Source organism: Lissotriton helveticus, chromosome 10 (genome assembly GCF_964261635.1).
Source record: "Lissotriton helveticus chromosome 10, aLisHel1.1, whole genome shotgun sequence".
NCBI lineage: Eukaryota > Metazoa > Chordata > Amphibia > Caudata > Salamandridae > Lissotriton > Lissotriton helveticus.
The window spans coordinates 516,284,928-516,302,494 of NC_136071.1; positions in this window are offsets into that span (position 1 = coordinate 516,284,928).

Genomic DNA, 17,567 nt, shown 5'->3' on the forward strand with positions numbered 1-17,567 from the left:
GAGATAACACCCCCCCATTACGTCATGCTTCAGAAAGGTGAAAAATGGTCCATTTTCAAATGTTTTATTTTTGAACGTCAGTTCACATTTGTAGGTAGATCATCAATTTAAGAGCTAAAATTAGTATGTTTAAAGTGATTTTCATGCTTCCAGGGCCCCTAAACACAAGATTTGTGGAACAGTTAAAAGTGCATGAAAATGGCCAATTTACTCACTCTGAGGTCTCAAAAAGGGTTTCTTCACCCCGGGAAGTGAATTAAATACAATTTGGAGGCATTTAATGTTCAAGCAAAAACAGGTGATTTTTGACAAAAGAGATAACACCCCCCCATTACGTCATGCTTCAGAAAGGTGAAAAATGGTCCGTTTTCAAATGTATTATTTTTGAACGTCAGTTCACATTTGTAGGTAGATCATCAGTTTAAGAGCTAAAATTAGCATGTTTAAAGTGATTTTCATGCTTCCAGGGGCCCAGGAAGTCAATTAAATACCATTTGGAGGCATTTAATGTTCAAGCAAAAACAGGTGATTTTTGACAAAAGAGATAACACCCCCCCATTACGTCATGCTTCAGAAAGGTGAAAAATGGTCCGTTTTCAAATGTTTTATTTTTGAACGTCAGTTCACATTTGTAGGTAGATCATCAGTTTAAGAGCTAAAATTAGCATGTTTAAAGTGATTATCATGCTTCCAGGGGCCTAGGAAGTGAATTAAGTACCATTTGGAGGCATTTAATGTTCAAGCAAAAACCGGTGATTTTTGACAAAAGAGATAACACCCCCCCCATTACGTCATGCTTCAGAAAGGTGAAAAATGGTCCGTTTTCAAATGTTTTATTTTTGAACGTCAGTTCACATTTGTAGGTAGATCATCAATTTAAGAGCTAAAATTAGCATGTTTAAAGTGATTTTCATGCTTCCAGGGCCCCTAAACACAAGATTTGTGGAACAGTTAAAAGTGCATGAAAATGGCCAATTTACTCACTCTGAGGTCTGAAAAAGGGTTTCTTCACCCCGGGAAGTGAATTAAATACAATTTGGAGGCATTTAATGTTCAAGCAAAAACAGGTGATTTTTGACAAAAGAGATAACACCCCCCATTACGTCATGCTTCAGAAAGGTGAAAAATGGTCCGTTTTCAAATGTATTATTTTTGAACGTCAGTTCACATTTGTAGGTAGATCATCAGTTTAAGAGCTAAAATTAGCATGTTTAAAGTGATTTTCATGCTTCCAGGGGCCCAGGAAGTCAATTAAATACCATTTGGAGGCATTTAATGTTCAAGCAAAAACAGGTGATGTTTGACAAAAGAGATAACACCCCCCCATTACGTCATGCTTCAGAAAGGTGAAAAATGGTCCGTTTTCAAATGTATTATTTTTGAACGTCAGTTCACATTTGTAGGTAGATCATCAGTTTAAGAGCTAAAATTAGCATGTTTAAAGTGATTTTCATGCTTCCAGGGGCCTAAACACAAGATTTGTGGAACAGTTAAAAGTGCATGAAAATGGCCAATTTACTCACTCTGAGGTCTCAAAAAGGGTTTCTTCACCCCGGGAAGTGAATTAAATACCAATTGGAGGCATTTAATGTTCAAGCAAAAACAGGTGATTTTTGACAAAAGAGATAACACCCCCCCCCATTACGCCATGCTTCAGAAAGGTGAAAAATGGTCCGTTTTCAAATGTTTTATTTTTGAACGTCAGTTCACATTTGTAGGTAGATCATCAGTTTAAGAGCTAAAATTAGCATGTTTAAAGTGATTATCATGCTTCCAGGGGCCTGGGAAGTGAATTAAATACCATTTGGAGGCATTTAATGTTCAAGCAAAAACACGTGATTTTTGACAAAAGAGATAACACCCCCCCATCACGTCATGCTTCAGAAAGGTGAAAAATGGTCCGTTTTCAAATGTATTATTTTTCAACGTCAGTTCACATTTGTGGGTAGATCATCAGTTTAAGAGCTAAAATTAGCATGTTTAAAGTGATTTTCATGCTTCCAGGGGCCCAGGAAGTCAATTAAATACCATTTGGAGGCATTTAATGTTCAAGCAAAAACAGGTGATTTTTGACAAAAGAGATAACACCCCCCCATTACGTCATGCTTCAGAAAGGTGAAAAATTGTCCGTTTTCAAATGTTTTATTTTTGAACGTCAGTTCACATTTGTAGGTAGATCATCAGTTTAAGGGCTAAAATTAGCATGTTTAAAGTGATTATCATGCTTCCAGGGGCCTAGGAAGTGAATTAAGTACCATTTGGAGGCATTTAATGTTCAAGCAAAAACCGGTGATTTTTGACAAAAGAGATAACACCCCCCCATTACGTCATGCTTCAGAAAGGTGAAAAATGGTCCGTTTTCAAATGTTTTATTTCTGAACGTCAGTTCACATTTGTAGGTAGATCATCAGTTTAAGAGCTAAAATTAGCATGTTTAAAATTATTTTCATGCTTCCAGGGCCCCTAAACACAAGATTTGTGGAACAGTTAAAAGTGCATGAAAATGGCCAATTTACTCACTCTGAGGTCTCAAAAAGGGTTTCTTCACCCCGGGAAGTGAATTAAATACAATTTGGAGGCATTTAATGTTCAAGCAAAAACAGGTGATTTTTGACAAAAGAGATAACACCCCCCCATTACGTCATGCTTCAGAAAGGTGAAAAATGGTCCGTTTTCAAATGTATTATTTTTGAACGTCAGTTCACATTTGTAGGTAGATCATCAGTTTAAGAGCTAAAATTAGCATGTTTAAAGTGATTTTCATGCTTCCAGGGGCCTAAACACAAGATTTGTGGAACAGTTAAAAGTGCATGAAAATGGCCAATTTACTCACTCTGAGGTCTCAAAAAGGGTTTCTTCACCCCGGGAAGTGAATTAAATACCAATTGGAGGCATTTAATGTTCAAGCAAAAACAGGTGATTTTTGACAAAAGAGATAACACCCCCCCCTTTACGCCATGCTTCAGAAAGGTGAAAAATGGTCCGTTTTCAAATGTTTTATTTTTGAACGTCAGTTCACATTTGTAGGTAGATCATCAGTTTAAGAGCTAAAATTAGCATGTTTAAAGTGATTATCATGCTTCCAGGGGCCTGGGAAGTGAATTAAATACCATTTGGAGGCATTTAATGTTCAACGCAAAAACACGTGATTTTTGACAAAAGAGATAACACCCCCCCATTAAGTCATGCTTCAGAAAGGTGAAAAATGGTCCATTTTCAAATGTTTTATTTTTGAACGTCAGTTCACATTTGTAGGTAGATCATCAATTTAAGAGCTAAAATTAGCATGTTTAAAGTGATTATCATGCTTCCAGGGGCCTGGGAAGTGAATTAAATACCATTTGGAGGCATTTAATGTTCAAGCAAAAACACGTGATTTTTGACAAAAGAGATAACACCCCCCCATCACGTCATGCTTCAGAAAGGTGAAAAATGGTCCGTTTTCAAATGTATTATTTTTGAACGTCAGTTCACATTTGTGGGTAGATCATCAGTTTAAGAGCTAAAATTAGCATGTTTAAAGTGATTTTCATGCTTCCAGGGGCCCAGGAAGTCAATTAAATACCATTTGGAGGCATTTAATGTTCAAGCAAAAACAGGTGATTTTTGACAAAAGAGATAACACCCCCCCATTACGTCATGCTTCAGAAAGGTGAAAAATTGTCCGTTTTCAAATGTTTTATTTTTGAACGTCAGTTCACATTTGTAGGTAGATCATCAGTTTAAGGGCTAAAATTAGCATGTTTAAAGTGATTATCATGCTTCCAGGGGCCTAGGAAGTGAATTAAGTACCATTTGGAGGCATTTAATGTTCAAGCAAAAACCGGTGATTTTTGACAAAAGAGATAACACCCCCCCATTACGTCATGCTTCAGAAAGGTGAAAAATGGTCCGTTTTCAAATGTTTTATTTTTGAACGTCAGTTCACATTTGTAGGTAGATCATCAGTTTAAGAGCTAAAATTAGCATGTTTAAAATTATTTTCATGCTTCCAGGGCCCCTAAACACAAGATTTGTGGAACAGTTAAAAGTGCATGAAAATGGCCAATTTACTCACTCTGAGGTCTCAAAAAGGGTTTCTTCACCCCGGGAAGTGAATTAAATACAATTTGGAGGCATTTAATGTTCAAGCAAAAACAGGTGATTTTTGACAAAAGAGATAACACCCCCCCATTACGTCATGCTTCAGAAAGGTGAAAAATGGTCCGTTTTCAAATGTATTATTTTTGAACGTCAGTTCACATTTGTAGGTAGATCATCAGTTTAAGAGCTAAAATTAGCATGTTTAAAGTGATTTTCATGCTTCCAGGGGCCTAAACACAAGATTTGTGGAACAGTTAAAAGTGCATGAAAATGGCCAATTTACTCACTCTGAGGTCTCAAAAAGGGTTTCTTCACCCCGGGAAGTGAATTAAATACCAATTGGAGGCATTTAATGTTCAAGCAAAAACAGGTGATTTTTGACAAAAGAGATAACACCCCCCCCTTTACGCCATGCTTCAGAAAGGTGAAAAATGGTCCGTTTTCAAATGTTTTATTTTTGAACGTCAGTTCACATTTGTAGGTAGATCATCAGTTTAAGAGCTAAAATTAGCATGTTTAAAGTGATTATCATGCTTCCAGGGGCCTGGGAAGTGAATTAAATACCATTTGGAGGCATTTAATGTTCAAGCAAAAACACATGATTTTTGACAAAAGAGATAACACCCCCCCATTACGTCATGCTTCAGAAAGGTGAAAAATGGTCCATTTTCAAATGTTTTATTTTTGAACGTCAGTTCACATTTGTAGGTAGATCATCAATTTAAGAGCTAAAATTAGTATGTTTAAAGTGATTTTCATGCTTCCAGGGCCCCTAAACACAAGATTTGTGGAACAGTTAAAAGTGCATGAAAATGGCCAATTTACTCACTCTGAGGTCTCAAAAAGGGTTTCTTCACCCCGGGAAGTGAATTAAATACAATTTGGAGGCATTTAATGTTCAAGCAAAAACAGGTGATTTTTGACAAAAGAGATAACACCCCCCCATTACGTCATGCTTCAGAAAGGTGAAAAATGGTCCGTTTTCAAATGTATTATTTTTGAACGTCAGTTCACATTTGTAGGTAGATCATCAGTTTAAGAGCTAAAATTAGCATGTTTAAAGTGATTATCATGCTTCCAGGGGCCTGGGAAGTGAATTAAATACCATTTGGAGGCATTTAATGTTCAAGCAAAAACAGGTGATTTTTGACAAAAGAGATAACACCCCCCCATTACGTCATGCTTCAGAAAGGTGAAAAATGGTCCGTTTTCAAATGTTTTATTTTTGAACGTCAGTTCACATTTGTAGGTAGATCATCAGTTTAAGAGCTAAAATTAGCATGTTTAAAGTGATTTTCATGCTTCCAGGGCCCCTAAACACAAGATTTGTGGAACAGTTAAAAGTGCATGAAAATGGCCAATTTACTCACTCTGAGGTCTCAAAAAGGGTTTCTTCACCCCGGGAAGTGAATTAAATACAATTTGGAGGCATTTAATGTTCAAGCAAAAACAGGTGATTTTTGACAAAAGAGATAACACCCCCCATTACGTCATGCTTCAGAAAGGTGAAAAATGGTCCGTTTTCAAAAGTTTTATTTTTGAACGTCAGTTCACATTTGTAGGTAGATCATCAGTTTAAGAGCTAAAATTAGCATGTTTAAAGTGATTTTCATGCTTCCAGGGGCCCAGGAAGTCAATTAAATACCATTTGGAGGCATTTAATGTTCAAGCAAAAACAGGTGATGTTTGACAAAAGAGATAACACCCCCCATTACGTCATGCTTCAGAAAGGTGAAAAATGGTCCGTTTTCAAATGTTTTATTTTTGAACGTCAGTTCACATTTGTAGGTAGATCATCAGTTTAAGAGCTAAAATTAGCATGTTTAAAGTGATTATCATGCTTCCAGGGGCCTAGGAAGTGAATTAAGTACCATTTGGAGGCATTTAATGTTCAAGCAAAAACCGGTGATTTTTGACAAAAGAGATAACACCCCCCCATTACGTCATGCTTCAGAAAGGTGAAAAATGGTCCGTTTTCAAATGTTTTATTTTTGAACGTCAGTTCACATTTGTAGGTAGATCATCAATTTAAGAGCTAAAATTAGCATGTTTAAAATTATTTTCATGCTTCCAGGGTCCCTAAACACAAGATTTGTGGAACAGTTAAAAGTGCATGAAAATGGCCAATTTACTCACTCTGAGGTCTCAAAAAGGGTTTCTTCACCCCGGGAAGTGAATTAAATACAATTTGGAGGCATTTAATGTTCAAGCAAAAACAGGTGATTTTTGACAAAAGAGATAACACCCCCCCCATTACGTCATGCTTCAGAAAGGTGAAAAATGGTCCGTTTTCAAATGTATTATTTTTGAACGTCAGTTCACATTTGTAGGTAGATCATCAGTTTAAGAGCTAAAATTAGCATGTTTAAAGTGATTTTCATGCTTCCAGGGGCCTAAACACAAGATTTGTGGAACAGTTAAAAGTGCATGAAAATGGCCAATTTACTCACTCTGAGGTCTCAAAAAGGGTTTCTTCACCCCGGGAAGTGAATTAAATACCAATTGGAGGCATTTAATGTTCAAGCAAAAACAGGTGATTTTTGACAAAAGAGATAACACCCCCTCCCATTACGCCATGCTTCAGAAAGGTGAAAAATGGTCCGTTTTCAAATGTTTTATTTTTGAACGTCAGTTCACATTTGTAGGTAGATCATCAGTTTAAGAGCTAAAATTAGCATGTTTAAAGTGATTATCATGCTTCCAGGGGCCTGGGAAGTGAATTAAATACCATTTGGAGGCATTTAATGTTCAACGCAAAAACACGTGATTTTTGACAAAAGAGATAACACCCCCCCATTAAGTCATGCTTCAGAAAGGTGAAAAATGGTCCGTTTTCAAATGTTTTATTTTTGAACGTCAGTTCACATTTGTAGGTAGATCATCAATTTAAGAGCTAAAATTAGCATGTTTAAAGTGATTTTCATGCTTCCAGGGCCCCTAAACACAAGATTTGTGGAACAGTTAAAAGTGCATGAAAATGGCCAATTTACTCACTCTGAGGTCTCAAAAAGGGTTTCTTCACCCCGGGAAGTGAATTAAATACAATTTGGAGGCATTTAATGTTCAAGCAAAAACAGGTGATTTTTGACAAAAGAGATAACACCCCCCCATTACGTCATGCTTCAGAAAGGTGAAAAATGGTCAGTTTTCAAATGTATTATTTTTGAACGTCAGTTCACATTTGTAGGTAGATCATCAGTTTAAGAGCTAAAATTAGCATGTTTAAAGTGATTTTCATGCTTCCAGGGGCCCAGGAAGTCAATTAAATACCATTTGGAGGCATTTAATGTTCAAGCAAAAACAGGTGATTTTTGACAAAAGAGATAACACCCCCCCATTACGTCATGCTTCAGAAAGGTGAAAAATGGTCCGTTTTCAAATGTTTTATTTTTGAACGTCAGTTCACATTTGTAGGTAGATCATCAGTTTAAGAGCTAAAATTAGCATGTTTAAAGTGATTATCATGCTTCCAGGGGCCTAAACACAAGATTTGTGGAACAGTTAAAAGTGCATGAAAATGGCCAATTTACTCACTCTGAGGTCTCAAAAAGGGTTTCTTCACCCCGGGAAGTGAATTAAATACCAATTGGAGGCATTTAATGTTCAAGCAAAAACAGGTGATTTTTGACAAAAGAGATAACACCCCCCCCCATTACGCCATGCTTCAGAAAGGTGAAAAATGGTCCGTTTTCAAATGTTTTATTTTTGAACGTCAGTTCACATTTGTAGGTAGATCATCAGTTTAAGAGCTAAAATTAGCATGTTTAAAGTGATTATCATGCTTCCAGGGGCCTGGGAAGTGAATTAAATACCATTTGGAGGCATTTAATGTTCAACGCAAAAACACGTGATTTTTGACAAAAGAGATAACACCCCCCCATTAAGTCATGCTTCAGAAAGGTGAAAAATGGTCCGTTTTCAAATGTTTTATTTTTGAACGTCAGTTCACATTTGTAGGTAGATCATCAATTTAAGAGCTAAAATTAGCATGTTTAAAGTGATTTTCATGCTTCCAGGGCCCCTAAACACAAGATTTGTGGAACAGTTAAAAGTGCATGAAAATGGCCAATTTACTCACTCTGAGGTCTGAAAAAGGGTTTCTTCACCCCGGGAAGTGAATTAAATACAATTTGGAGGCATTTAATGTTCAAGCAAAAACAGGTGATTTTTGACAAAAGAGATAACACCCCCCATTACGTCATGCTTCAGAAAGGTGAAAAATGGTCAGTTTTCAAATGTATTATTTTTGAACGTCAGTTCACATTTGTAGGTAGATCATCAGTTTAAGAGCTAAAATTAGCATGTTTAAAGTGATTTTCATGCTTCCAGGGGCCCAGGAAGTCAATTAAATACCATTTGGAGGCATTTAATGTTCAAGCAAAAACAGGTGATTTTTGACAAAAGAGATAACACCCCCCCATTACGTCATGCTTCAGAAAGGTGAAAAATGGTCCGTTTTCAAATGTTTTATTTTTGAACGTCAGTTCACATTTGTAGGTAGATCATCAGTTTAAGAGCTAAAATTAGCATGTTTAAAGTGATTATAATGCTTCCAGGGGCCTAGGAAGTGAATTAAGTACCATTTGGAGGCATTTAATGTTCAAGCAAAAACCGGTGATTTTTGACAAAAGAGATAACACCCCCCCCATTACGTCATGCTTCAGAAAGGTGAAAAATGGTCCGTTTTCAAATGTTTTATTTTTGAACGTCAGTTCACATTTGTAGGTAGATCATCAATTTAAGAGCTAAAATTAGCATGTTTAAAGTGATTTTCATGCTTCCAGGGCCCCTAAACACAAGATTTGTGGAACAGTTAAAAGTGCATGAAAATGGCCAATTTACTCACTCTGAGGTCTGAAAAAGGGTTTCTTCACCCCGGGAAGTGAATTAAATACAATTTGGAGGCATTTAATGTTCAAGCAAAAACAGGTGATTTTTGACAAAAGAGATAACACCCCCCATTACGTCATGCTTCAGAAAGGTGAAAAATGGTCCGTTTTCAAATGTATTATTTTTGAACGTCAGTTCACATTTGTAGGTAGATCATCAGTTTAAGAGCTAAAATTAGCATGTTTAAAGTGATTTTCATGCTTCCAGGGGCCCAGGAAGTCAATTAAATACCATTTGGAGGCATTTAATGTTCAAGCAAAAACAGGTGATGTTTGACAAAAGAGATAACACCCCCCCATTACGTCATGCTTCAGAAAGGTGAAAAATGGTCCGTTTTCAAATGTATTATTTTTGAACGTCAGTTCACATTTGTAGGTAGATCATCAGTTTAAGAGCTAAAATTAGCATGTTTAAAGTGATTTTCATGCTTCCAGGGGCCTAAACACAAGATTTGTGGAACAGTTAAAAGTGCATGAAAATGGCCAATTTACTCACTCTGAGGTCTCAAAAAGGGTTTCTTCACCCCGGGAAGTGAATTAAATACCAATTGGAGGCATTTAATGTTCAAGCAAAAACAGGTGATTTTTGACAAAGAGATAACACCCCCCCCATTACGCCATGCTTCAGAAAGGTGAAAAATGGTCCGTTTTCAAATGTTTTATTTTTGAACGTCAGTTCACATTTGTAGGTAGATCATCAGTTTAAGAGCTAAAATTAGCATGTTTAAAGTGATTATCATGCTTCCAGGGGCCTGGGAAGTGAATTAAATACCATTTGGAGGCATTTAATGTTCAAGCAAAAACACGTGATTTTTGACAAAAGAGATAACACCCCCCCCATCACGTCATGCTTCAGAAAGGTGAAAAATGGTCCGTTTTCAAATGTATTATTTTTCAACGTCAGTTCACATTTGTGGGTAGATCATCAGTTTAAGAGCTAAAATTAGCATGTTTAAAGTGATTTTCATGCTTCCAGGGGCCCAGGAAGTCAATTAAATACCATTTGGAGGCATTTAATGTTCAAGCAAAAACAGGTGATTTTTGACAAAAGAGATAACACCCCCCCATTACGTCATGCTTCAGAAAGGTGAAAAATTGTCCGTTTTCAAATGTTTTATTTTTGAACGTCAGTTCACATTTGTAGGTAGATCATCAGTTTAAGGGCTAAAATTAGCATGTTTAAAGTGATTATCATGCTTCCAGGGGCCTAGGAAGTGAATTAAGTACCATTTGGAGGCATTTAATGTTCAAGCAAAAACCGGTGATTTTTGACAAAAGAGATAACACCCCCCCATTACGTCATGCTTCAGAAAGGTGAAAAATGGTCCGTTTTCAAATGTTTTATTTCTGAACGTCAGTTCACATTTGTAGGTAGATCATCAGTTTAAGAGCTAAAATTAGCATGTTTAAAATTATTTTCATGCTTCCAGGGCCCCTAAACACAAGATTTGTGGAACAGTTAAAAGTGCATGAAAATGGCCAATTTACTCACTCTGAGGTCTCAAAAAGGGTTTCTTCACCCCGGGAAGTGAATTAAATACAATTTGGAGGCATTTAATGTTCAAGCAAAAACAGGTGATTTTTGACAAAAGAGATAACACCCCCCCATTACGTCATGCTTCAGAAAGGTGAAAAATGGTCCGTTTTCAAATGTATTATTTTTGAACGTCAGTTCACATTTGTAGGTAGATCATCAGTTTAAGAGCTAAAATTAGCATGTTTAAAGTGATTTTCATGCTTCCAGGGGCCTAAACACAAGATTTGTGGAACAGTTAAAAGTGCATGAAAATGGCCAATTTACTCACTCTGAGGTCTCAAAAAGGGTTTCTTCACCCCGGGAAGTGAATTAAATACCAATTGGAGGCATTTAATGTTCAAGCAAAAACAGGTGATTTTTGACAAAAGAGATAACACCCCCCCCTTTACGCCATGCTTCAGAAAGGTGAAAAATGGTCCGTTTTCAAATGTTTTATTTTTGAACGTCAGTTCACATTTGTAGGTAGATCATCAGTTTAAGAGCTAAAATTAGCATGTTTAAAGTGATTATCATGCTTCCAGGGGCCTGGGAAGTGAATTAAATACCATTTGGAGGCATTTAATGTTCAACGCAAAAACACGTGATTTTTGACAAAAGAGATAACACCCCCCCATTAAGTCATGCTTCAGAAAGGTGAAAAATGGTCCGTTTTCAAATGTTTTATTTTTGAACGTCAGTTCACATTTGTAGGTAGATCATCAATTTAAGAGCTAAAATTAGCATGTTTAAAGTGATTTTCATGCTTCCAGGGCCCCTAAACACAAGATTTGTGGAACAGTTAAAAGTGCATGAAAATGGCCAATTTACTCACTCTGCGGTCTCAAAAAGGGTTTCTTCACCCCGGGAAGTGAATTAAATACAATTTGGAGGCATTTAATGTTCAAGCAAAAACAGGTGATTTTTGACAAAAGAGATAACACCCCCCCATTACGTCATGCTTCAGAAAGGTGAAAAATGGTCAGTTTTCAAATGTATTATTTTTGAACGTCAGTTCACATTTGTAGGTAGATCATCAGTTTAAGAGCTAAAATTAGCATGTTTAAAGTGATTTTCATGCTTCCAGGGGCCCAGGAAGTCAATTAAATACCATTTGGAGGCATTTAATGTTCAAGCAAAAACAGGTGATTTTTGACAAAAGAGATAACACCCCCCCATTACGTCATGCTTCAGAAAGGTGAAAAATGGTCCGTTTTCAAATGTTTTATTTTTGAACGTCAGTTCACATTTGTAGGTAGATCATCAGTTTAAGAGCTAAAATTAGCATGTTTAAAGTGATTATCATGCTTCCAGGGGCCTAAACACAAGATTTGTGGAACAGTTAAAAGTGCATGAAAATGGCCAATTTACTCACTCTGAGGTCTCAAAAAGGGTTTCTTCACCCCGGGAAGTGAATTAAATACCAATTGGAGGCATTTAATGTTCAAGCAAAAACAGGTGATTTTTGACAAAAGAGATAACACCCCCCCCCATTACGCCATGCTTCAGAAAGGTGAAAAATGGTCCGTTTTCAAATGTTTTATTTTTGAACGTCAGTTCACATTTGTAGGTAGATCATCAGTTTAAGAGCTAAAATTAGCATGTTTAAAGTGATTATCATGCTTCCAGGGGCCTGGGAAGTGAATTAAATACCATTTGGAGGCATTTAATGTTCAACGCAAAAACACGTGATTTTTGACAAAAGAGATAACACCCCCCCATTAAGTCATGCTTCAGAAAGGTGAAAAATGGTCCGTTTTCAAATGTTTTATTTTTGAACGTCAGTTCACATTTGTAGGTAGATCATCAATTTAAGAGCTAAAATTAGCATGTTTAAAGTGATTTTCATGCTTCCAGGGCCCCTAAACACAAGATTTGTGGAACAGTTAAAAGTGCATGAAAATGGCCAATTTACTCACTCTGAGGTCTCAAAAAGGGTTTCTTCACCCCGGGAAGTGAATTAAATACAATTTGGAGGCATTTAATGTTCAAGCAAAAACAGGTGATTTTTGACAAAAGAGATAACACCCCCCCATTACGTCATGCTTCAGAAAGGTGAAAAATGGTCAGTTTTCAAATGTATTATTTTTGAACGTCAGTTCACATTTGTAGGTAGATCATCAGTTTAAGAGCTAAAATTAGCATGTTTAAAGTGATTTTCATGCTTCCAGGGGCCCAGGAAGTCAATTAAATACCATTTGGAGGCATTTAATGTTCAAGCAAAAACAGGTGATTTTTGACAAAAGAGATAACACCCCCCCATTACGTCATGCTTCAGAAAGGTGAAAAATGGTCCGTTTTCAAATGTTTTATTTTTGAACGTCAGTTCACATTTGTAGGTAGATCATCAGTTTAAGAGCTAAAATTAGCATGTTTAAAGTGATTATCATGCTTCCAGGGGCCTAGGAAGTGAATTAAGTACCATTTGGAGGCATTTAATGTTCAAGCAAAAACCGGTGATTTTTGACAAAAGAGATAACACCCCCCCATTACGTCATGCTTCAGAAAGGTGAAAAATGGTCCGTTTTCAAATGTTTTATTTTTGAACGTCAGTTCACATTTGTAGGTAGATCATCAATTTAAGAGCTAAAATTAGCATGTTTAAAGTGATTTTCATGCTTCCAGGGCCCCTAAACACAAGATTTGTGGAACAGTTAAAAGTGCATGAAAATGGCCAATTTACTCACTCTGAGGTCTGAAAAAGGGTTTCTTCACCCCGGGAAGTGAATTAAATACAATTTGGAGGCATTTAATGTTCAAGCAAAAACAGGTGATTTTTGACAAAAGAGATAACACCCCCCATTACGTCATGCTTCAGAAAGGTGAAAAATGGTCCGTTTTCAAATGTATTATTTTTGAACGTCAGTTCACATTTGTAGGTAGATCATCAGTTTAAGAGCTAAAATTAGCATGTTTAAAGTGATTTTCATGCTTCCAGGGGCCCAGGAAGTCAATTAAATACCATTTGGAGGCATTTAATGTTCAAGCAAAAACAGGTGATGTTTGACAAAAGAGATAACACCCCCCCATTACGTCATGCTTCAGAAAGGTGAAAAATGGTCCGTTTTCAAATGTATTATTTTTGAACGTCAGTTCACATTTGTAGGTAGATCATCAGTTTAAGAGCTAAAATTAGCATGTTTAAAGTGATTTTCATGCTTCCAGGGGCCTAAACACAAGATTTGTGGAACAGTTAAAAGTGCATGAAAATGGCCAATTTACTCACTCTGAGGTCTCAAAAAGGGTTTCTTCACCCCGGGAAGTGAATTAAATACCAATTGGAGGCATTTAATGTTCAAGCAAAAACAGGTGATTTTTGACAAAAGAGATAACACCCCCCCCATTACGCCATGCTTCAGAAAGGTGAAAAATGGTCCGTTTTCAAATGTTTTATTTTTGAACGTCAGTTCACATTTGTAGGTAGATCATCAGTTTAAGAGCTAAAATTAGCATGTTTAAAGTGATTATCATGCTTCCAGGGGCCTGGGAAGTGAATTAAATACCATTTGGAGGCATTTAATGTTCAAGCAAAAACACGTGATTTTTGACAAAAGAGATAACACCCCCCCATCACGTCATGCTTCAGAAAGGTGAAAAATGGTCCGTTTTCAAATGTATTATTTTTCAACGTCAGTTCACATTTGTGGGTAGATCATCAGTTTAAGAGCTAAAATTAGCATGTTTAAAGTGATTTTCATGCTTCCAGGGGCCCAGGAAGTCAATTAAATACCATTTGGAGGCATTTAATGTTCAAGCAAAAACAGGTGATTTTTGACAAAAGAGATAACACCCCCCCATTACGTCATGCTTCAGAAAGGTGAAAAATTGTCCGTTTTCAAATGTTTTATTTTTGAACGTCAGTTCACATTTGTAGGTAGATCATCAGTTTAAGGGCTAAAATTAGCATGTTTAAAGTGATTATCATGCTTCCAGGGGCCTAGGAAGTGAATTAAGTACCATTTGGAGGCATTTAATGTTCAAGCAAAAACCGGTGATTTTTGACAAAAGAGATAACACCCCCCCATTACGTCATGCTTCAGAAAGGTGAAAAATGGTCCGTTTTCAAATGTTTTATTTTTGAACGTCAGTTCACATTTGTAGGTAGATCATCAGTTTAAGAGCTAAAATTAGCATGTTTAAAATTATTTTCATGCTTCCAGGGCCCCTAAACACAAGATTTGTGGAACAGTTAAAAGTGCATGAAAATGGCCAATTTACTCACTCTGAGGTCTCAAAAAGGGTTTCTTCACCCCGGGAAGTGAATTAAATACAATTTGGAGGCATTTAATGTTCAAGCAAAAACAGGTGATTTTTGACAAAAGAGATAACACCCCCCCATTACGTCATGCTTCAGAAAGGTGAAAAATGGTCCGTTTTCAAATGTATTATTTTTGAACGTCAGTTCACATTTGTAGGTAGATCATCAGTTTAAGAGCTAAAATTAGCATGTTTAAAGTGATTTTCATGCTTCCAGGGGCCTAAACACAAGATTTGTGGAACAGTTAAAAGTGCATGAAAATGGCCAATTTACTCACTCTGAGGTCTCAAAAAGGGTTTCTTCACCCCGGGAAGTGAATTAAATACCAATTGGAGGCATTTAATGTTCAAGCAAAAACAGGTGATTTTTGACAAAAGAGATAACACCCCCCCCTTTACGCCATGCTTCAGAAAGGTGAAAAATGGTCCGTTTTCAAATGTTTTATTTTTGAACGTCAGTTCACATTTGTAGGTAGATCATCAGTTTAAGAGCTAAAATTAGCATGTTTAAAGTGATTATCATGCTTCCAGGGGCCTGGGAAGTGAATTAAATACCATTTGGAGGCATTTAATGTTCAAGCAAAAACACATGATTTTTGACAAAAGAGATAACACCCCCCCATTACGTCATGCTTCAGAAAGGTGAAAAATGGTCAATTTTCAAATGTTTTATTTTTGAACGTCAGTTCACATTTGTAGGTAGATCATCAATTTAAGAGCTAAAATTAGCATGTTTAAAGTGATTTTCATGCTTCCAGGGCCCCTAAACACAAGATTTGTGGAACAGTTAAAAGTGCATGAAAATGGCCAATTTACTCACTCTGAGGTCTCAAAAAGGGTTTCTTCACCCCGGGAAGTGAATTAAATACAATTTGGAGGCATTTAATGTTCAAGCAAAAACAGGTGATTTTTGACAAAAGAGATAACACCCCCCCATTACGTCATGCTTCAGAAAGGTGAAAAATGGTCCGTTTTCAAATGTATTATTTTTGAACGTCAGTTCACATTTGTAGGTAGATCATCAGTTTAAGAGCTAAAATTAGCATGTTTAAAGTGATTATCATGCTTCCAGGGGCCTGGGAAGTGAATTAAATACCATTTGGAGGCATTTAATGTTCAAGCAAAAACAGGTGATTTTTGACAAAAGAGATAACACCCCCCCATTACGTCATGCTTCAGAAAGGTGAAAAATGGTCCGTTTTCAAATGTTTTATTTTTGAACGTCAGTTCACATTTGTAGGTAGATCATCAGTTTAAGAGCTAAAATTAGCATGTTTAAAGTGATTTTCATGCTTCCAGGGCCCCTAAACACAAGATTTGTGGAACAGTTAAAAGTGCATGAAAATGGCCAATTTACTCACTCTGAGGTCTCAAAAAGGGTTTCTTCACCCCGGGAAGTGAATTAAATACAATTTGGAGGCATTTAATGTTCAAGCAAAAACAGGTGATTTTTGACAAAAGAGATAACACCCCCCATTACGTCATGCTTCAGAAAGGTGAAAAATGGTCCGTTTTCAAAAGTTTTATTTTTGAACGTCAGTTCACATTTGTAGGTAGATCATCAGTTTAAGAGCTAAAATTAGCATGTTTAAAGTGATTTTCATGCTTCCAGGGGCCCAGGAAGTCAATTAAATACCATTTGGAGGCATTTAATGTTCAAGCAAAAACAGGTGATGTTTGACAAAAGAGATAACACCCCCCATTACGTCATGCTTCAGAAAGGTGAAAAATGGTCCGTTTTCAAATGTTTTATTTTTGAACGTCAGTTCACATTTGTAGGTAGATCATCAGTTTAAGAGCTAAAATTAGCATGTTTAAAGTGATTATCATGCTTCCAGGGGCCTAGGAAGTGAATTAAGTACCATTTGGAGGCATTTAATGTTCAAGCAAAAACCGGTGATTTTTGACTAAAGAGATAACACCCCCCCATTACGTCATGCTTCAGAAAGGTGAAAAATGGTCCGTTTTCAAATGTTTTATTTTTGAACGTCAGTTCACATTTGTAGGTAGATCATCAGTTTAAGAGCTAAAATTAGCATGTTTAAAATTATTTTCATGCTTCCAGGGTCCCTAAACACAAGATTTGTGGAACAGTTAAAAGTGCATGAAAATGGCCAATTTACTCACTCTGAGGTCTCAAAAAGGGTTTCTTCACCCCGGGAAGTGAATTAAATACAATTTGGAGGCATTTAATGTTCAAGCAAAAACAGGTGATTTTTGACAAAAGAGATAACACCCCCCATTACGTCATGCTTCAGAAAGGTGAAAAATGGTCCATTTTCAAATGTATTATTTTTGAACGTCAGTTCACATTTGTAGGTAGATCATCAGTTTAAGAGCTAAAATTAGCATGTTTAAAGTGATTTTCATGCTTCCAGGGGCCTAAACACAAGATTTGTGGAACAGTTAAAAGTGCATGAAAATGGCCAATTTACTCACTCTGAGGTCTCAAAAAGGGTTTCTTCACCCCGGGAAGTGAATTAAATACCAATTGGAGGCATTTAATGTTCAAGCAAAAACAGGTGATTTTTGACAAAAGAGATAACACCCCCCCCATTACGCCATGCTTCAGAAAGGTGAAAAATGGTCCGTTTTCAAATGTTTTATTTTTGAACGTCAGTTCACATTTGTAGGTAGATCATCAGTTTAAGAGCTAAAATTAGCATGTTTAAAGTGATTATCATGCTTCCAGGGGCCTGGGAAGTGAATTAAATACCATTTGGAGGCATTTAATGTTCAAGCAAAAACACGTGATTTTTCACAAAAGAGATAACACCCCCCCATTACGTCATGCTTCAGAAAGGTGAAAAATGGTCCGTTTTCAT